The sequence below is a fragment of the Ciconia boyciana genome, chromosome 7 (assembly GCF_034638445.1).
Source record: "Ciconia boyciana chromosome 7, ASM3463844v1, whole genome shotgun sequence".
Classification (NCBI taxonomy): Eukaryota; Metazoa; Chordata; class Aves; order Ciconiiformes; family Ciconiidae; genus Ciconia; species Ciconia boyciana.
In genome coordinates this window covers 67,118,058-67,139,363 of record NC_132940.1, presented here as the reverse complement: position 1 = coordinate 67,139,363, position 21,306 = coordinate 67,118,058, and the positions used below count along the sequence as shown (strand labels likewise).

Sequence of the window (21,306 nt, the reverse complement as noted above, 5' to 3'; positions counted from 1 at the left end):
GGGGGTTTGTCGGGGCCGATCACTGCCGCCCAACGGTGCGAGGCGCGGAGGCCCTGCGCTAGCGGGAGCAGCTTTCAGGAGATGCTCAGCTTTCGGTTCCCCCGGGCGGCCGCGCGTGCCGCGGTGCTTCCAGTGCCGCCTGCGATGAAGCCCGGCCTCGCGCCACAGAGGATGTGCTGCGAGGTGCCTCCCGGCCCTGCTTACACAACACGGCTCTCTTGTAATTTGTGTGCAAGCTGACTGGCTTTAGATCCAGGCAAACGCTGGAAAGGATCATGAAATTTAAGTAGATCTGTTATCAAAATTGCTCTGAGGTTCCAGCGACGGGGGTGGATTCCGATGAAGGCGTTTGGCACCCAGGCACAGAGCGGTGGTGTTCATTAATTAGCTGTGAGCAGTCAGGCTTGCGGTCCTTGGGAGCAGGCGCGCGCGTGTGTGTACACACATCAGCAATAGTTATTTGTAATACCCGTGTTGTGTTTTGGCATAATGTGTATGCCGGGAGCAAGAGGTGTTCCAACTGTTACATGATTTACTAATCATAGTGCAGTGCTTTCTTCTGGCTTTCTATACATCTGTATCATGTATAGCTTTTTAAGTCAGGCTGTTTTTCAAAATTCTCTTGTACGTGGTTTCTTTTTGGCGTCAGTTAACTAGCGTGCAGGAAACCAAAAGGGAGCTCCCCCCAGCACACAGGGGTGAAAGGCAGGGGAAGTGCTTAACAGAAGCAGGGCTTTGGGGTAAGGAGAGAGTTTTGTTCCCTCCAAAGACACAGGGGAAACACCAAGTGACCTGAGTAGGATTAGACACCCGCTGACTATTTTTTTTTTCCCAGTGGTAAAGCTTAAAGACTTAGTAAAGTACAGGAAATGCAACAGATAAACTATTTATTTAGTTTTTTAAAACACCTGTCTTAAACCCTAGACTGGCAAAGTCTGTAAAGAAAACTTTTACAGTGAAGTATTTGAAGCATAAAAAAACATTTTAGGAAGAAGAAAACATTCACAAAAGCTAAGGCTTAGTCAGTGTTTTCCTTTCACACCCTGCTGCAAGACATCCCCTTCCTCCATCGAGTTGAGGCTGGGGAAAAGGCAGTGTCCCCAGTAGGCTGGGACTGGGCTCGATGAGCATGGCTTGCTGGCAGCTCCGCAGGCGCCGTGGGCGTTGGGAGCCAGAAGTTTTGGCAGGATCGGCAGGTGCCCAAGAGTGTCTCATTCCTGCGTCTGCGGCGTTTGCTGGTTTAAAGCTGACGGGGAGAAGAGTTTTTACCCCCCTGGCCCGGCACGGCTGGGGTAGACGCAGCACACTGCTCAGCTCCCTCGCGCTTCCCCTCCGGAGCCGCCGACGCGGTCACTGCGTGTGGTGAGCAGGACTGGCTCCGCTGCCTGCGGCGGTCTGCACCCGCGCGGCGTGTCTGGGTGCTCCGGGGCTGCGAGTCGTGCCCCGGCAGCGAGGGCGGCCCGCTGTAATTCAGAGTCAGACTCTGCTTGGGACGACGCTGGGTTTTTAGGTCAGCACCCCAGTACAGCTCTCCCCATGCGTGGCTGTTTGGTGCTGGAGGTCTGCTGGACCACCAGACAAGTCTGCTGAAATAGCACAGAACCAACAACTGCAGTACGGGTGGAAAACACGGACGTAGTGAGCCCGCTGCGCTCCAGGTAGGTCAGGGTAGTATTCAAACGGGCTCTTGGATCTGCCTGCCGTCAGGCCAGTCTCACCGTGCAGTCTGTCTCATGTACCTACTGTTATTCAAAGGGGGGAAAAAAGACCCTGGAAGTAATTTGATTTTTATTTCTATGTATGTTCTTCTCCCTTATTAACTGCACTGGTTTGAAAAATAGCTGAGCTTGGCATTAATCTATTTTATTTCACATGACCATTTTTAAAAACTAAACCTTATGATGTAAATTACACTGACAAAATTACTTTCTTGGTTTTACACTTTATCTACTGCTGATTCCAGAAGGGCTCGGGAGCTGAAATGTCCCTTTCCTGTCTGACTTTTTTCTGTCTCTGTGTGCATGTGTTCCGATAAAGTTATGGTTGGTTGTGGTGGGTTTCCTTGGTTTGTACACATGGACGGGCATTACTGCTGCATGTATTTTTGCAGTACATTGATGGTTGGTTTTAATACTTTTTGAAAAGTAATGTTTTCCTAATTTCGTTCCCCGTATACATTGCTCGAGGCTGGAGAGAACTGCCGTCAGTCTTTCGGCAGGTGCAGCGGTGACGCCTTTCTGACGCCCGCGGTGTGAGCTGGCGGTGACGCTGAGGGCGTTACCGCCGAGGCCTAGCAGGAGCGCGCAGCCCTTGGCCTCCGAACGCGGCGCGGTGCTGCTCGTGTGGCGCTGGGCAGGAGGGTGCGGACGGGAACGGGGATTTCCCTCGCGATGAGAGGTCGGTCGTTTGGGACGACAGAGAGTTGTTATCGTCGTGATACACCCTGTGACCCTGCCTGTAGCGAGGAGATAAAGTGGCCGTGTGTCACTGGGGCGGCATCCTGAGACGCCGGCAGTTTTGTCCCATGTCTCTTGAATTCTTGGCCTTTCTATGGATTATTCCAGCAATTGCAGCAGCTGGTGCCAGGTGGCTCCTCCAAGGTTTTTTCAGGCTGCTGTGTTTTGTGTATTGACTTTGATCTTGTGCGTAAAAAGGAGCCTTCAGCAGCTGGAAAGGCCTTTTGTGAATTAAGAAACTCTGCTTTGTGCTTAAACAAATTGAAAGGAGCAGTTACTAAAAATAAACCCATATTTAATTTTTAAAATTTGGAAAGCGTTGCTGGATTTTATTGCTGTCTGGAGTACAGCAGAAGGTTACTTGTCCAGCACCATCCATAGTTGCTTCATTCTTTCTCTCTGTTCTGTTTAAATGACAAGCAGTTAAATGTTACGAAGTGACTGAAGTTCTGTTTTGATCACCTGACAAATTACTCAGTTCAGCTTCTGCTCCTTCACTTTGTTTAAAAAATGTCTTGGCCCTCGGGAGCTGAGAAAGGCAGGGGTTTCCAGTGGCAGTGGTATGGCTGTGTCGCTTCGAGGGCTCCGATGGCTGGGGGGCGCTGGGCCCTGTATGCCCAGGCAGAAACACTCAGTGCTGAGCACTCACTGGAGGACGGGGCACTCTTTTTAAGGGCCTGCCTGATACAAGTTCACATACTGTCGATGGGGCAAGTCCAGGAGCACATGAAGGCATCAGCAGTTGGGGTCCTCCTTGCTCTCTGATCTTGCTGTCATTACAGTGAAGCCCGAGGAGGAGGATGGTGCATGGTGGGGCACCGCCTGGAACAGCGGTGGGAGCAACCACGGGCAGCAATGCCAGTTCTCCCTCCAGCCTTCTTCCTCCTTTCTGTTTGTCTTGGCTTCTGGTCCCATCTCTCCTTCTCCCTCCCCTTCTCCATCCTCCTCCTGTTCCCGTGACAGCAGCGGACAGGCTCCAGCCCTCGTTCTTGGAGTGGGAAAATTAATTTTGCCAGCACTGCTGAGAAGCCTGACATTAAGTGGCTTCATCCGAGCGGAGGAAGAGGAGGGAGGCGTGTGCTGGTGAAGCCGTGTCTTGTCCTTCGCCATTGCCCTTGGAGGTGCCGCAGCGGAGCGGGATGCGAGCGCCGGGGCAGCGCAGGGACAGCACCGGCTGTTGGGAGCCGCGCATCCCCAGATCCCGTGAAATACCTCGCTGGGGCTTTTACGGCTTGGCAGCAGTGGTAGGCAAAGCTTTCGGCTTGAACTTGTTTTATTGCAGGGAGGTTGTAGTGTAGAAAGTTCTCGTTTGCTATTTCACTTCTTTCTTGTTTTACTACTTTTGGAGCCAATCTGGTCTCACTTTTTTTTTTTTTTTTTTTTTTAATAAAAGGTGGGGGGAAATAAGGGAATTTAATGGTGTTTTTATTTTCTTTTACTACTGAGAAATTAGTTTCCTCCCTCATAGATCTGTGTGAAATATATTAAAGGAGAATTTATGTTCTTGAAGAGCGAACACCTGTAACGCAGCTCTCCAGCCCAGCCCCGAGGCCGATGCTCTCATGTGTGTGACTTTGATTCTGCCTCACACATGCTGAACTTAGGGAAAAAGTGCTTCTCAAATGAGATCATGATACGCTGGTCTTCCTTCCTAATGTTACTTTTTGTTTCATCAGTTCACTTGGCTCCCACACATGGAAAATTTTTAATTTCCCACCAGCTATGTGGCTGAACACTTCAAGCGAGAGCATTCAAGTCTTCGGGTCATAGGCATGTTTTTGAGCTCGTACGCACTACAGATAATATCTGCAGAGGTTGTATTTTCTTTTTCTCAGTGTATACGGGAAAGGTAGTGGAACTGTTGAACTGTCTTACACTGAACTTAACTTAAACTGCCATTAGTACGAATGCCACTTGCTACAGAAAGATTGCTTCTGTAAAACAAATGCTCCCCCCCGCTTTTCACTGTTGCGTTCGAGATTTTGTACCTTCCTCCTGGTGGGTGGGACCCCCCGTGGGACCCCCCAGCCCCCGGGGCAGCCTGCTGCCGCAGCCCGGGCGCTGAAGGGACCTGGGAACTGAATGTCCGTCCGGGGGAACGCTGCTGCTTCTGTCTACACAGTTTGCTTTTGTGACAGGACATTTCAGTTGTCAGTGCCCATGTGAAAATAAACGATTAAAGGGAATTCTGAGCACAAAGCAGTATTTTGGCATATTTTGTAATTACTTAACTTTAGAAAAATAAATCCTGCCATCTGTGTTTCCCACTAATTTATGTCCATTGCCCTCCTCTATTCAACAACCCAAGCAAAACAGCAAGGGCAGATTAATCTTCACCTCTTTGTTCCTTCAGAGCCCAGATGCACTGTAAGACCTGTAAGACAGATGCTGAAAAACAGTTTCTGCTGTTTATCTGTACTTTCTGCTCCTCTAATGTCATTGTCACATACTTCATAAGCTTTTCTGAGCTATCACTGCCTTTTTTCCCTCCCAATACATGACTTCAACAGAGTTCAGCTTTTCAAGGCTTTGATACTGAATATTCATCCTGCAGCCACGTTTCTGAGGATGTATGGGCTTTTACCTGGGTCCTTTCCAACAAGAACAACGCGTGTATCTCAAAATCGTGCTGGGGCTGCTGGCCGGTGCCAAGGCCAGCGAGCAGCCTCTCCTTGGGAACGGGCGGGGGGTGCAGGGACATGCCTGCAGCCGAGGGGGACAGACCATCACCGTCCCCGACTGTGCCGAGAGCTCCCAGCCTGCTCCACGACGGTGCTGCGGTGTGTGGTCCGTGTGTTACCAGCGTTGGGGCTGTACAGAGTCCCAGCTCCTCAAGTGTGAGAGCTATTGCACTTTTCTGACAGCGTGGGTCTATGCTATGTATGTATTTCCTCTAACAAAGAGTTGCATTTTTAAAAATAAAGCCTGTACAGGGGCTTTAACAGAGAGAAGATAGAGAGCTCCTGAGAGTAAGTGATGCTTTCCCGTAGGCTTAATTGTATTTGCACTGCACTGGTACGGACAGCGTAGATACTATCTTTGTTTGCACACTGTGACTTACAGTTATTGCCGTTTTGTTTTATGTAGAAAGTGAGCAAGGCCAAACCTCTGGTGTAAAAGCTAAAAGGGATACAGAGTGTGTGATTACAGCAGCGCTGCTTGTTAGATATGGTTTAATTAGCGCATACATCCGTCACGCAGCTTTGTCTTTGTAAAATATTGATCTACAATATCAGTGTTGTGAGGCCTGGAAAGCACTTAGTGCAGGAAATATTCCCTAGCTGTATGAAAAAAAAAAAATCTGTGACCAATACAGGGCCTGTTGAGTCCAGCTTTGCTGCCAGGTCAGCAGCCTCCTGCCATTCCCCTTGCTTCAGGCGGTGCAGTGCAGAGCTCTGAGCAAGAACTTCTTCATCGGTATGGGTTGAAACTTTCAAGGTTTGTTAGTGTTTCTGTGTCCCAGTGTTAATGGTTATTGGATCACGTCACGGCGTGTTGGCGGTGGAGCCGGATGCTGGCCTGAGCCTGTGCCTCGGGTGTTGTTTCATTCCTGCGTGGTGAAGGCGAGCCGTAGCTGGCCACCACAAATTAGAAATTAAACAAAACTGTACTTGTGGCATCGGGTGACCCCCTCCAGAGCCGGGCAGAAACAGGCTGGGCTGGTGGACCCGGTGCCGCCTGGCTCAGCCATCCTGCTCCGTCCCCTGCGGAGCCCCACCGTCTCGCCCACGGCTCTGCCGCCGTCCTGCGCCGCCCGTGGCCAGGGAGCCGCTTCCAGAGCTTTCCTGGCTGCTGGCCTGCCCTGGCTGTCCAGCTGGGACGGTACCAGCAGCGGAGACCCAAAGGGGCCGGCGTCTGCGGCACTGCCCGGTCCTTTGGTCTGTGGAGGGCCGCCCTGTGCCCATTGTGCCGCGAGCGCGGGCTGTGCACGGTGTCCGCCGGGTGAGGTTTGCAAAGGCAATGCTGGCTCTGCTCGGCCAACCTCACCCAGGCGCCCCGCTGGCCGGCCCTTTGCCCTCCGCCTGCGTGTCGGCAGGGCCGTGCCGCGGCGTCCGGCAGTGCTCCTGCCGTGCTGCTGGGCTCGTCCTGCGCTGGCCCGTCCTCCACACGCGTGCTCTGTTGTGCTCTCCCTCACAGCCGCTCCCCGCCACGCCGCACGTGTGGTGTGTCCCTAGGGTGCGCGTTTCTAAGGAGGCAATGCAAGCTTCCCTTCTCACCGGCTAAGATCGGTGTCCTCTCACTCCTTTTGTTTTTCCACTTAGCTGTTATACCACTTCAAGGTTGTGTTTGGTTTTGTTATTTTTAAAATAAACACGACAAGTGCGTCCCAAAACGTATCGTGCTTTATGTGAGGTCTTACGTGTTGCTCCGCTGCTTGGATTCACTGGCCCAGGCCTCTGGCCGTACACCCACTTGCTTGATTTTGCCACAGCTGCGGTTAGCCTGCAGGGGCTGGCAGGTTGTTTATTTGGTTAAGAAGCTTTTATTGTGCCTTAGCACACACTTGCTAGGTAAAACAAACCCGATGTATCAGCCTTTATTTGCCCATGACACTTTTCCTTTGCTACCCTTGCTTGCTTAAAGTTGTTCTTTGGTAACTTTCTTTAACTCTCCCTCTTCCTCCGGATATCAAATATATCAACTGGTTCTCTTTTTTTGCCACTGGAATCTGAATTATAGACAGATCATCATTGTAGTAATTTTTAAACCATAAACTCGGTTAAGTTTTTGTATTTCTCTGCTGCTGAACTGTTTGTTCATTACATCCTTTTCTTCCCTTATTTGCCTGAGTAGTAAAAAACTTTATTAATCAAGCTTGTCTTAATTTTGGCATGGTTTGGGTGCCTTTTTTTTAATCTAGCCTCCAATTATTTAAAATTTGTCTTTCTCTCTTGCTATGCATGCTTCTCCAGATGATGTAGTAAAATTTGAGATTTGTGTTTTTCTAGCATAGTCCCTTCACTAACATCCAGTGCCGTTATCCCTTCATCAGTGAGCAGCGCAGACCGTATTTTAAGGGTAACGAGTACTTGTCAATGTGGAAGATCGCCATCAGGGAAATCTAATCTTCTTTTCAACTTTTCTCCCCACTTCTGAGGCTTCTGCAAAGTACCCTTATGGTCTGAATACCGTATTGCTTGAGAGCTGCCAGAAATGTGCTAATTCTATACACCAGCAAAACGTTCTCCAGGGTTACACTTTGGTGTGATGGTCCGCGGTCTGCCCGTCGTCTCCCCGCCTGGGTCCCTTCCTCGGCTGTGGTTCGCACACTCCCATGCAGCCGCTGGTCACCTCCAACGCCGTTTCTGTGGCGGTGCCTAATGGGAGCGAGCGATCACTGTGAGAGGTGGTGGGTGTCCTGTGCCGCATCGGTCGTACTTGACTCACCTCCTGAAGCTGTTCTGCGGCAGGTTTGAATGATAGTGGTAATGGTTCAAAATTAAATATATCCTTAAATTCTAACTGCTGTATTTCAGCCCTCCTTGGCCTGCCCTAGTTATTTGCTTATCTGTCTGCAAGCTGAGCAGTTGTGGTGCTCTCCGTGCTTAGGAAGGCGGAGGAGAAGCTGGGGATGTGGTTTAACTAGGTCACAGTTTAACTTCAGTCATTATCACAAGTCGTCAGCTGGAGTCGCCTGGGGATGAGCGGACCCTGCGCAGCAGACCCTGGCAGCAGACCCTGGCAGCAGACCCTGGCAGCAGACCCTGCAGTATTGGCGAAGGGTTTGCTGTAGCGGGGCTGCCCGTCGCCCTGGCCTGGCACCCCGCGGGGGCACCCGGGCAGGACAGCCCTCCTCCGCCCGCTTTGGGGACCGCGGCAGAGCGTGTCCCCTGCCCGTGCCTGCCTGTCCTGCGAGCTGAGCTCCGCTCTCCGGGCCCTTCCAGCCCAGCCGCTCCGGCCTGCTGCTCAGCTCCCCTCCCACCCCTCTCACATACGCTTTGCTTTTTTTGTCCAGAAGTGACTAAGCTTCCTGTTATTACACTCTGTCAGTTTTTCCCCAATACTGGTGTCGTGTTGAGCAATATTTACTTGCCAGCAGCTTCCTCTGCTGCTGTCCCGCTCCAGCTCCGTTGCGTTCCCACGTACCTTTCACCAGCCATGCTGTATTATTAGCAGCCCTTACAGATGTTCGAATTCGCTCAGTTGGACTTGTATCCACCAAACCCAGTATTTATAAAGAGAAGTCAATCCCAGAAGAGCTTTAACTAGTTACTCCAGGAATGCACTGTGAACCAGCGTTCAGTCTGCAGAAGGAAAGTTGCACGTTGGTTCTTCCTTTAAGCAATGGTATTGGTGCAGCCAGGGTGGGCATCATTAAGTTGTCCTCGGCTGTCTTGAGCTGATAAACGCTGCTCGTGTGTATGAAGGAATTGTTTCTGCCTCGCTGGAAACCGTGGGCACATTTTGATTTAGAAGGGCTTTCCTCCAGACGATTGGAAATCAAATGTTTCTCCTCCGGCAGCAGCAGCTCAGGCGAAGGCTTTCCTTCTGGAGCTCCAAGGGCAGCATGGAGGCGCTGGCTGGTGCGGGGTGGAGGTGGAGGATGGCTCTCTCCGTGTGCCTGGCACAGCTGGCAGGGTGGGCAGTGGCTGAAGATGTTTCTCATAGACCCCCCCGGGTACGAGGACCTCTCCCAGCCCCGCAGGGCAGCCCTCTGCACCGAGGTGGGATGGCCAGGCCAGACAGGGACATCCCCGATCCAGGGCCCTGCGGGGCTCACGTGCTGGCCCCCGCCGCGTGCCTTCGCTGGGACCAGCGGCAGCAAACCACCGTGGATACCCGGAGCTGCCGCTGTAAAAATAACACATCAGGAGGAATAAACAAGTTATTTTTGTGTATTGGGGTGGCCGTGTGTAACTGACTCGGGCCCTTGCCTTGCTCTGCCACCGAGGGCTTGCTCAGACATCCCGAGCATTTAGAAACAACTTGAGGCGTTTCCCCTGTTTTTCGGAAGGTGGGACGGGAGCCAGTGGGGCACAGGGGGGTGTCGGTGCCCCGGGAGGGGCCACGGGCCACCAGGCTATGCTGCTGTGTCTCAGAGGAGTGAGTATCCGAGTGCCAGGTCCTGAGGTCCTGCGGCAGGACAGGCTCGTCCTGCCGGAGCCGCTGCCAGCTCTGTGGTGTTTGTGCCCGGGGTACCATTAATTACACTGGCGTTTCAACAAACTATGAGGGATACGAAGCACTCAGCCTTTCTGAAAATCAGCTGATTTATAAAAATATCTGAAATTTATACCTAAATTCTTTAACTAGTAATATTTGAAATGCTGCTGGCACAGTAAAATGGAAGGAAAAGAGCCTGTTTGGCAAAGTTAATGGAGCTGACTGCCACCTCCCCTCCCCGCTCCTCCGGCTGTGCTGCAGGACGCTGTGGCGATACGTTCTCTTCAGAGAAGTTTAAGATTTTTCTTTCCTTCAGAGAAACATTTTCTAAAAGTTAATAGAGATAAAGCTGACAGAAAATGAATAGCGCCCAGAAGAAATTGGGCATGAAAAATAACACAGAATGGAACATAGTTTCTCTCATGTGGAATTAAAGCACTTGTCACCTACAGACTACAGCAGGCCTGGCTGCGCGGGGGAGAGCAGCTCCCTCTTTGTTTTTTTTTCTTTTTGGCAGCACTGTACCACTGTAAAATGTATTAATTTTAATTGTCTTAATTTGCATGTGCTGAATTCTGTCAGCTACTGAATTATATGGAACAGTACCCATTCCCAGTTAGGCTCCATGGGTTTTATGTTGACGAGCAATGGCCATATAACAAAGCACTTCTCATTTCTGTAGGCTTTCTCCCTATCCACTTCTAGAGGTTTTCTTCTATAAGAGCAGGCAAGGCTTTAAGCATGCTGTAAGTGCTTGTGTCAGAGCCCGTATTTAGATTTAATGTTATCCCTGTTTTACTTACACGGATAGATCATTTGCACTGGACACGCTCTCTCCATGGCCGGGGAGGAGCACCGCTGGGTGCCGTGCTGGTTGCCCAGCCGTCTGCGGCACGGGTAGGTGCGGGCAGCTGCCCCGGCCGGTTTGGCCAAAGGGCCACCGGAGCAGCCGTTAGATGTGTGTGGAAGGAAACACCTCTTTTTGACTATAAAAGGTATCTGTGCAAGTCCTCGTCGTTTGTTTGCGACCATATAAATAGCTGCCCGCGTGTACCTGGTGGTGCGAGTGCTTTGGCTAGCGTTTGGCAGGGGGCTGCCTCCGAAGCTGGCCTGGCTTGGCTCCCGCTGCCGGCCCCGCAGCTGCCTCCGGCACTGACTCAGCGTTCTCTGCAGCTCCTAGTATTGCAGGCTCGGGGACGTGAATTATGGGCGTCTTCTGGATCTCTACCAGGGCAAGAGGAAGCCGCCTGCTCTCTGTTGAAGGAAAGCAACAGGGGTAACAAGTGGATCTGAAGGATTTAATGAGCGCTGGCCTGGGGAAAGCTTAAAGGAAGATGGGGCAGCATGGGGAATTCGGCTGGGCTGTGCCATAGCTGCAGGCAGGACACATGGTACCCCGTATGCGCCGAGCTGTGAGCTGTTCAGAGCCTTCTGCCCGCAGTCCACGTTCAGTGCCTGGGGACCAGAGATGCGACCTTCCCACCGCAGCCCCCTCGGGTGCTGCTGTCGTGGTGTGGGCAGAGCCTGGGCCTCCGGGCTTTCCCTCTTCCTCTTGCAAAGCCTTTTGTTCTCTGCTTCAGTCCTCCTCCTCCACCCCCTCTCCTTTCCACCCACTTGCCTTGTGGTGGTGTGCTCTCTGCAGGGCTTTTTCCTCACCTTCTTTTGTCTTACCTATCAAAATCAATTGTTTCTATTTTCTCTTTTATTCCCTGCCCTTTTTTTTTGTAATGGCACTGGTTTTGAGGGTTCTCCAGAGCTTTGCTTACCTGTCCTGAGGGCATCTCTTTCTGTCAGCAGCTATTCCTGGCACGTTTCATAGAGCTGGCCTCCAGGTCTCTGAAAAACTCAACTTACTGCATCTCCCCTGTGTTTCAGTGCCTGCTGTCTGACAAATTTCATGTGTGATCTCTCTTTTCCACCAAATCCTCTGCTCTTCAAACATCTCCTTTCTTTCCACACCCAGTAGACAGCAAGGAGAGTGAGAAGGACTTGTGAAGAGCAATGGAAAGTACCCCTGCCTTACCCTGTGGCAGAATGGGTAATTTCTTTATTTTTTGTAATCGGAGAGGTTTCCCTTGCCAGAGAAGTTGTGTGCCATATAGCCAGCCCTTCCCCTGCCTTCTTTTGAAGTGTGTTTACTATTCCTTTACATAAAACTTATATATGATTTCCAGTAATCAGTCTAACTGCAGGAGAAAGATTTCACTATTTGGTGGAATATAAAGTTCAGCTAGCTAGGTGGGGTATAAAGTTCAGCTAGGGCCAAAGCTAACAATTTTACTTGTAATTATGATGCAGTAGAGAGAGGAAAAAGGGACGAGCAGTGTTTGTTCTGTCTTGCACGTTTAAGGAAAAATGCAAGTCTAATTTTCTGTCAGCCTAATCTTTATCGTTTAATGATTGTTCTTTGATTTTCACTTCAAAGAAGACAGAATTAAGCTTTAAAAGAAAAATTTCAAAGGGATGGGAGTATTTAATTGCTAGCCGACAGAAATCAAGAGGAAAAGTGTGGGGACATGTCAGTGCCCTGTGGGTGGCTGGACACCAGGTTTCAGGGGCTGTTGCTGATCTGCGGATGCTTTTAGGCTCGAGGTCTGTGCGTTGTCTTTGCTCATAGTGCATGCTGCTGGGTTCATTCGTTCCTGTTGACCTACTGATTAAGTCTTGCAGAATTCCATTGCCGTTGATAACTTGTTAAGTGTAGTAATGTCAAGCTACGGGAAACTTTGTAGTTCTCTACTTGCAGCACAGGCAGCATGGTGAGATGTGGTGAGGAGCTGTATTTCACACTGACCCTTGGACAGCTGGCCTCGTCCTGTGCTGGTGCATGATTGCGCATTAATTACCGCTTTGTTTTGGGTACTTCTGCTTACAGCAGCTTCTGACAGCTCCAGCTCCATCAGTGCAATAAATAATAATCAGATGCTGACACTTCTTGGCTTGGTTGGATATGCAGACCAACTGTTCGCTCTGCATTCTTCTTGCGTCCATCCCAGGGGTACAGTTAAATTAAATACCTGTTTTGTCACGGTATGTACCTGCCACCGCAGGTATGTTTCTGTGGGCTCCAGCAGTCTGTGCCCGCCAGGCTGTGGGGCACATGGGGGTGCCAGAACCAGGGTCACACGAGTGGCTGCACCTCGAGGCATCAGATGGTACTGGGAGCAATGCCTGGTGTCCTTTGGAGACGGGGCAGCAGGACCGTGTGCCATGGGGGCTGTTGCAGTGCAGGAGCACGTCCCTGTCCCAGGGCTTGCCCGGCACGTGTGCCTGAGCCTGGCTGTGAGCCGCTGCTCCCAACGCTCGTTTCTGCCGTCGGTCTTAGGAGGACCAAGTTGACTGCAGAGGGGTTGGTGGTTGTTTCTTAAAGATGCGTTTTGTTGGCAATCACTGTCTCGTCCAAAGCTGAAGCCATTGGCTTCACTGAGTTCCCTGTTGTTGAAAATGGGTGGAATTTTTTCTTAAAAATTGTTAAAGATTTCCTGATTATTTTTGGGGTTTTTTTTCAGAACAGAGATTCTTCAGCTGTTATTAGTTTCTAAAGTTCTTGTTGGACAGGGAAAGTATTTTCTGCTTTACTCAAGTAGGTTTGTGGTTTTGATCTTTCAGTCACAGCAATGATGCTGGCTAGAAGAGGGACGTCCTCTGGCCTGATGTCTCTCGCTACTGGAAGCTTTAAGTATTTTTCCTCCCTTTTCTATGTATTGTGAAGTTTGTCTTTTGCCTTTCGTGTCTCTTTTTAAACGACCCCATAAGGTCAGCCTCTGTTGTGCCATCTCATTGTCCTGTGCTGACTTGCTGGACGCTGTCTCGTGCCTGGCGCTGGGATTAGCTGGACCTTTGGCAGCCGGGCACAGACGAAAGGCGTGTCCTTCCTCCTGCGGCAGAGGATGCCCTGAGCAGCAGCCGCCAGCGGTCCCCGAGCGGTGTGGCACAGCAGTGTCTCAGCATCGCCCGGCCCCGGGGAGCAGCGAGCCGGGCTGGCACCGCTGGGGTTTGCGAGGCTGGGTGGCACTCGGTCGGTTCTCCATGTGCCTCTGTCAGTGGTACCATGGTGGTGGCAACCGTGAACCAAAAGCAAGCCTTCACTGTTAAAGTGTGAGTCAGCCCCAGACTGGTGCAGCGGCTCAGCCCGGGTTTGTACGTGGGACCTCGCACCGTCACTCTAAGGGTCGCAATGTCCAGTTTTTGCCTGCTGTGATGGACGTCAGTGGTCCATCAGCCCTGGCATCCTCACGTACCTCAGAGCTGAAGCCCTCGTGGAAATTACATCTCGGGGCTTAATGTTTTGTGGTGTAGTGACATTAGACTAAACTGGTTCTGAAATCCAGTACAATTAGGGGCAAATGTGAACCATGCCTCCTGCATAGACCTTTCTTGTGTGGCTGTGTGCTATTTCAGTCTCTCCTCTTTTTTTTTTTTTTTTAATGAGCAGACTGAGTGGCCTTAATTTGGTTACTGTGTAAGCAAACTGTACAAAAAGGGCCAGAAGTTTTAAGTTTTCGGTGTTGCCAAAGGCAGCCTGTCCTCCGCTGTCACACGCCCCTGCCCGAGCGGCACCCACGCGGGCGTCCCCGCAGCCGTGAAGATGCTGTTATTTGCTGTAATGCCCGAGAGAGTCTCTGTCGCAGTCCCCTGCCGTCTCTCCCCCTTCCCCTCCATAGCTACTGCTCTCGGTTCATTTTGGCAGTACTGGGTATGTGCAGTAATTAAGTAGAAAGGTTTGGATGTTATTGAAGCAATATGTTTCCATCTAAGAAATTTTACTGTATTGTAACGTCTTGCGCATGGCGGGGTTAGGGACTGGAGAGCTGTTTGCATTCCTGAAAATCAGGTCACTTCTCCGTGCCTCCTTTCAGCGACTTTCAATGGACGGCTGTGCCCTGCAGTTAGTGGGTTTTCCTAGCAAGCGAAATGTGCTGGGTTTATTTTGTCTGGTTTGACTAAAAATGCTAGCCAGCTCTTACAGAACTGCACAGAGAAGCAGAGCGTGTTGCTCAGCGGAGATTTCAGTGTGGCATTACTGAAAGAGATTCAAGATCATTTCTCATGCTGGTAATTCAAAATTGTTATCCTTTGCAAACTTCTGGAAAAAAGTTTTTAGCGCTGAGAAAGTAGCTATTCACTTTTCCAGGTAAAAATAGCAGTTGCTTCCCATAGTGCCACTAACCTGCTCTTGGTTACTTGTGTGAAGACTCGTTAAGAGCCCCATGCTTGGTGTTTGCTTGGTGAAGATTCACTTTCTGCTTTTCACATTGAAACAAAAGTGGCATCTTGGAGCAGAGCTCAGTGGACACATTTGAAATTATTTCCCCAGGCTTTGGTATTGATTCACAGAACAGTTCCCATTTGAGTGGTTGACCTTGGTTTCAGGGAAATGTTTTATTTATCTGAAAATAATTTCCATATTCGTAAGGAGTACCTCAAGTCCTGGCAAATTTCACATTCTGTCTTTTCCCCTTCTCCAGAAACGGGTCCTCTCCCCCTAAACCGCTGGTATCAGCAGGGAGAAGGCATCATTTAGCTCTTTGCTCCTGGTGCATGCTCAGGCATCTCCTTCGCTCTCTGCGCGAGTTTGCCTGCTCACGGGAGAACCGCTGGTCCTCCTGGCTGAGACCTCATCTGCCTTTTGGTGGTGGAAAAGACCATTTAGATGTTTAAAATTTGAACTACAAATTCTCAGTATTTGACTGAAACATAAGATTTTTCAGCACAGCTTTGAGATACCAAAATCAGCTGAAATTAGCCCGTACCCAGTGTAGTCCCTTGCAAAGGAGGGAGAGCAGTAGGAGTGATGCAGGTAAGTCTTGCCAAATATTGAGTACCTCCTGCAGGGCACTGAAAGTCTGCAGCTTCCAGTAATTTCAGTTAACATGTGGGGCTGGTAGCATCCCCAGAGAGGAGCTGACCTCGCCCAGTGCTCCTGTGATGAATCCCAAGTTGGTGGGTCTCTCCTGTCACGGAAGAGGTGTTAGAGCAGGTCCTCTGTGAGCTGCCTGTGTTTTGGGTAGGAATCACAGTTCTGGTACTTCCAGCCTCTAATTAACGCTTTGGCCTATCCATTCACCTCTGACTTTGCAAGCTTGAAGCAGAGGGTACGCAGCGGCGAGGCAGCCCGGGCTGCGGTAGGGGAGTTCTGCCGCAGAAGTGGATCTGAACAGGCACATCTTACGTTTGGATTTGCTCGGGGAAAGAATCTGGTTGAGAGAGAGACTTTGCCAGGAGGAGAAATCAAAAGCACAGAAGGGCGGTACGGCACGGACGCCCGAGCGGGGCAGGGTGCGTGGAGCGCGGTCCGCGCCCAGCGCAGGCACGGGACCGTGGCGGAGCAACTGTCTGGGGCCCGTGCGGTGGGGTGGGTGGGTGGGAGAGCAGCAGCACCGTCCGCTGCGCCCGGGGTGCTGGAAAGGCTGCTGGGACATCTCAGCATCAGAAAGCAAATAGGGGGGTTCTCTGTTCAGATCCTGTGGCCGCACAAAATACACACTCGGAAAGCTTTGTTTCACTTGTGCTCAGTTGTAAAATCAAGTCCTATTTTGAAATTAAGTTTAATAATTTTCCATATTTCAATCAGAATTTGTCATTTAACTTCACTTGAATAAAACAGTATTTTAACAATTACTTTCCCTGCTAATGTTGTTAGGTAATTTTTAGTAAAATTTAGGAATAGTTTCAGTCGTTCCATATTCATTATTTTACAATCAATAAAACATTTGCCTGACAAATTTATTCTAATTGTATTTAAAATAACGTGTCAAGGTGCTGTATTTACTAAAACCAAGGAAAAATACTACAAAAGGGATAGCAAGAAAATAGAGAAATGTATATTTCTTATGTAAACCATGTCAATAGAAAACCCCAAACATGTCAATGTGTTGGTGTTTTCAGGTTGGGATTCCAGCAGTGATTTCCCATATCGGTGGTGCGGGGCTGCAGTTTTCACCAATGCTTTTAAATCAACCTCTCTTCAATAAAAATCCAGCCAAAAAATAATGACAGCAATTGACCTTCAGATTGCTAAAGGAGGGCCGTTGGTGTACTATTGGAAAGTGGAGAACAATTTATTGATGTGACGTTCATTTTTTTGTTATTCAGCAATGACCTTAACTATAAATGCGAGAAGAGGCAGCACGGCGTTGGCAGGCTGCTCGGCCACTGACATCTTGCCCGGCACGGCAGAGCATTGCAGTCTGTGTCCTCGTTTCACCTGGGGCTTCAGCCCTCAACAGCCAAGTTACTAATTGGGATGGAGGCAGATTAGACACCTCCCGAGCTTCACTACCTGCGTAATACAATATGCCATTTGCTTAAAACCTACCCCTCCAAGGGACCCAGCGTGGGTAAATTTCAGGAGAAATTAAACACGGCCGCTGCAGAAATACACTAGCAAAAGTCACGTGCGTTGTAAGGGGTAATACTGCATGCAGCTTCGTAGGGATCACTTCTCTTAATGGAGTAAATACAGAATGAGCCTTCAGAATAAGTCTGATGGTTGTCGGACGCTACAGAAGAGATTTAGCAGTGAGGATTTCCGACACGCAAGGAAGACTGGTGAGATTAATACAGGCGAGTAGGGTGGGGAATGTCCTGCTTATCTGTCACTGTCTGACTGCCTGGGACCGGCTCCCCTTTGCAGCGTTGTCATGGCTGTACCTGAACATCTGCGTTCAGGCTTTCCTTTTCCGAATGCACCTCCACATTGTGTCTTGTTTGAGTGTTGTGGCAGCCTGTTACCAGCTCTTGGTTTTATCTTTGTTTTTAAATTAGTCCCGCGGGTCTACAGTGCTCTGCTGTCTTTGTGCCTTGAAAAACAGGGATACATTTCAGCAGTGGGGTGAGGTGTAACGTGGGCAGCTCCAGATACCGCTGTATTGCTGAGGATTCACCGGCTTCTGCTGCTTCCTCCATTATGTAAAGGACTGCCTTCAAATTACTATTATTAAAAAAACCAGGCACTTTGCAGAAGCAGTGGAAGTGCAGGCAGGCACAGCTGTGAGCGCAGCTACAGCGTCGTGGAAGCTGTTGGAGCAACATGCTGGAAATGAGATGCAGAGCTTAAAGAGGGAAATTAATTGCATGTATAATTACAGTGAAATTTTCTGAAAATATTTTATATCTTTTTTAAAGGATATTTTTGGTTTTGCAGTGGGTATATTGTGAACTGGTTATCAAATCACCCCCTTTCAGAAAGAAGCATGGCAGTTTGCAGCTGTAATCTGTTAACGTTGCTCACGTCTCAGACACCATAATTGCAATGCAACGGTGTATGATCGCCATAAAGCCTCGGCAGAGCTTGAAGGAGGGGAAAGCGCGCTTCCCCTTTCTGAAGTAAATGGTTTCGTATGAAGAGGAGAGACTTTCCCCACTCCCCTCCTGGTCCTTGTTCTGGAGCTTGCCCCAGGCCCCCCATGCACGTCCTGAAAGGGGCCCTTTGGTCTCTTTGGACCGAGACCTGCCGGGCTCGGTCCCGGGGCTCTGTGCAGAAGGATCGGCGCAGTGATGGTGCCTTGCCCTGGCTTGTGCCGCCTGTTTGCTTTGTGTGTTCTGTATGTTCCAGGGTAAATTTATTATGAAGATGCCATAGCAGTGCTCTGTGTCGTGCCTGTGCAGTTTAGGGAAGAGCTTTATAAATCGAGCATCAGACTGGCATCGCTCCTGCCGCAGAGGCACGGCTGGCGAGCTCGCCGTATTGGGCCTCAGCTTACTCTCTGTTTGCAGGTGTAAGCAAGAGGTGATGGCAATTTCTCTCTCTTGAAATCACAAAAGCAAGATTTTATTTTTAAACTGTAGCAATTCAGTTTTAAATATAGCACCTATAATGGAGGATTCTGCTGCGTATTTACACTTGGGTGAGGACACTAATTATCCAATTTGGATCACCATGCCAACCACCTCCCCTTTTCACCAGGTAGAGACTTAAAATGCCAGTGCACTGCAAAAGCAAATGCAAATAGTTCCATCTGGGGTTTTTTTTGTATTTTACGTGTGCGTATATCTACCTTAAAAGTTACATTTGATATCTAATAAGAAAACTATGCTTGAGTCAACGGAACCATAAAGGGAACCACCTGCAGGCAGGCGCCGGAGGCAGCGCGCAGCGAACGCCATGGGCGGCAGCAACGGAGCCGGGGCTGGGACAGTGGGAACACCCCTGCAGACAGCCAGGGCGGGTTTCTAAACAATTTTAAAATACATCGACTATGTAAAAAGTATACGATAACATACATGGTGTCATCCCTCTCGTGGTATTCCCTTTTTAAATTTGCTGTAAATAACATCGACCTGTTTCAGCAGCTCTGCTGAACAAGGGCCGCGTCCTTTTTGTTTGTTCCCCCAGCTTGGATGCAGCGTTTGACAACTTGCCTGTTTTCTGTCATACCACACCAAAACAAATCGGAAGCCTGAAAATATTATTAAATATTAATTATGCTGCAGTACAGCCATTAAACGGTTGCAGTGGAACCCGATGGATCTTCAGCTTACTGCTCATTTTAGTAATTTACTTGGAACTACTAAGATCCTAAGCGCAGAGGCAAGACAGCAAAGGGACTGTTTTTCAGACCGTGTCATTTACAGGGAGATTATACACTGTGAACAGAAATGTTGATAAAAGCAATCCTCGGTACCTGCAGCTGGCGAGGCTTTGTACAGCGCTGCTTTGTTCACAGCCGCTTGCTGGTCGGCACTGCGTGAAGCTGTAACGATAAATAGATTAAATCTTGAGTGTGTTTTACTTGCTCTTGACATAAAGTTGTTCATTTTCCTCTTAAAATGTTAGTTATCATATGCTTGAGTAAAGATCATACGAATTACTAGAGATTGCTCTAACAGGATTTTATGGCTTTAGGAGTTTAGAGAGAGCAGTTTCTGAAGTCCTTGCTAGAAATTTGTAGTTTCCAATACTGTCGTTATCCACGTGCAACCCCTGGGAGATAACCGACTCTTGGGGGGCGTTTGGTTTTCCTATATAGGCCTGGAAAAATGCAATGCCCTCTCGTCCTGCAGCACAGCACTGGTTGGGGGGCAGGTGGAGGGTTACTGGGGAAGAAATCTGGTGCTACTCTATCTCAGTCTGCAGAGTTTGTGTGACTTGGGAGTGGCGGTGGTGTAAATAGAAATATTGTTAAATCGATACATACAATGTATATATACAGACACATGTGGATATACACATATTTGTAATAATACAAATATCAATCCCAAATTGTATTAAAGGATTAGAATCATATTTATATTTCCGGAAGCTATTGATGCATTTGCCGATGGCCGTTACGAAGCAAAGATTTGGGGTGGTTTGGTGAAGTCTCCAGCGGCCGCCTTACCCCCGGGTGACAGACTGACCGGAGCTGGACGGACGTTTCGGTGATGCCATTGCAGGTGCTGCGCAGGAGGAGGAGGGTGCAAAGCAAAGTGGTGCCGGTGTGAACGTCCCCATCCCTGTCCCCGTCCCCGTCCCCATGCTGATCCCCGTGGGGATCATTCTGCGTTTCGCCTCGTTTCTCCCTGTCTGCTCCTGCTCGGGGCTGTGCAGTTTGAATTGCCGGTGATGACAGGGCGAGGGCTTGGCCGGGCCGGAGCAGAAGGTGCATCCCATCCCACGCTGCTGGCTGGGGGAGAGGCTCGGGCGAGTCCCGGAGCGCGTCCCGTGCCTCGGTCCCGAGCGTGGGCTGGCAGGAGTGCTGAGCCCTCCCAGCAGAGCCCGGGGCAGCTCCCGGCAGACTTCAGAAACAGCGGGGCGGGATTCGCTGCTGTGCTGTTTTCTTTCCTCCTGGGTTCATGCTGGGAGTCTGCTAACTCTGTTTTCTTTTTTTCTTTCTTTTTTTTAAGCCTGTTGAATTTCATGGCAATTTGATGGCTTCTCTGCGTTGCTTCCCGTACAAGTGCCATTAGCAGTATAAGCCAAACGGATATATTGGAGGGTTTGAGACTTTTATCTACAAGGTACACACACAAAGACGTCATTAAGTGGTCACTTCAGTGTGTTTTATGGCTACACTGGACATGAAAAGATGCACAAAGATAATTAAAATGCATGAAGCTTGTAGCCGAATCAATTTAATTATTATAACCAAGATCACATAATGCCAAAAAAGTGAGACAAGGCATCTTAGCAAATTCAAATGAGTCAGATTTCTCCTTTTGTAAAGGCGCCCGCGACACCTCCTGGAGTGCTCGTATGGGGCAGCGACATGGGAGTGAGACGTGTGGTCTGTACCGCATCAGTATTTTTGAAGAGGTTGATTTATCCAAGTGCTAAGGAAGTCATTAACCTGTTGTTTATTATTATTAAATGGTGAAATGTAAGCTAACTGGATACATAAAGCAGGTGCCAAAGCAAATTGAGGTTTGTAGGAATATTAATATACCAAAAATGTTGCAGTTAATTAGGAAAGGGAGTGAATGTGAGGGTGGCAGCTTCCAGTGGTTCCCTGTAGTTGTTTCTTTTTTCCATTTGTGATTAATGTAAGCAATATAAAATTCATAATTTACTAACATCTGTTATTTTGGCTGATGAGTTGCTGGGATGAGATGGGGTGCTTGGACATCGTCTCTCTGCCCCGGGCTGGCAGCCGCAGTGCCCCAGCGCCCCGGGGCCATACCGGGTTGGGTACACGGGGTGGCTGCACACCGCAACCTTGTCTCGGCGCATGTGCGGCATGGATGCAGCCTCTCCTGGTGTCACTTGGTGCTGTGGCCATGCACTCAGTGCCATGCTCCTCAGCTTCGGTGTTTTATAACAGGGATA

The 21,306-nt window shown here is 49.5% G+C and overlaps 1 protein-coding gene across 18 annotated transcripts in view; it reads left to right on the top strand.

Annotated features, from left to right (window-relative positions):
- The window catches only part of MBNL1 (muscleblind like splicing regulator 1), a 111,429-nt gene that overhangs the window by 45,491 nt on the left and 44,632 nt on the right, over positions 1–21,306 (top strand). Inside the window, exon 1 of one of the 18 annotated variants that reach the window (XM_072868606.1) lies at positions 1,216–1,658. The exons of the other annotated variants lie outside the window; for them this stretch is intronic. The gene's annotated coding sequence lies outside the window, so the exon portion shown is untranslated. Of the gene's footprint in view, positions 1–1,215; positions 1,659–21,306 lie in introns of those variants that run through there. 18 annotated transcript variants of the gene reach the window in all.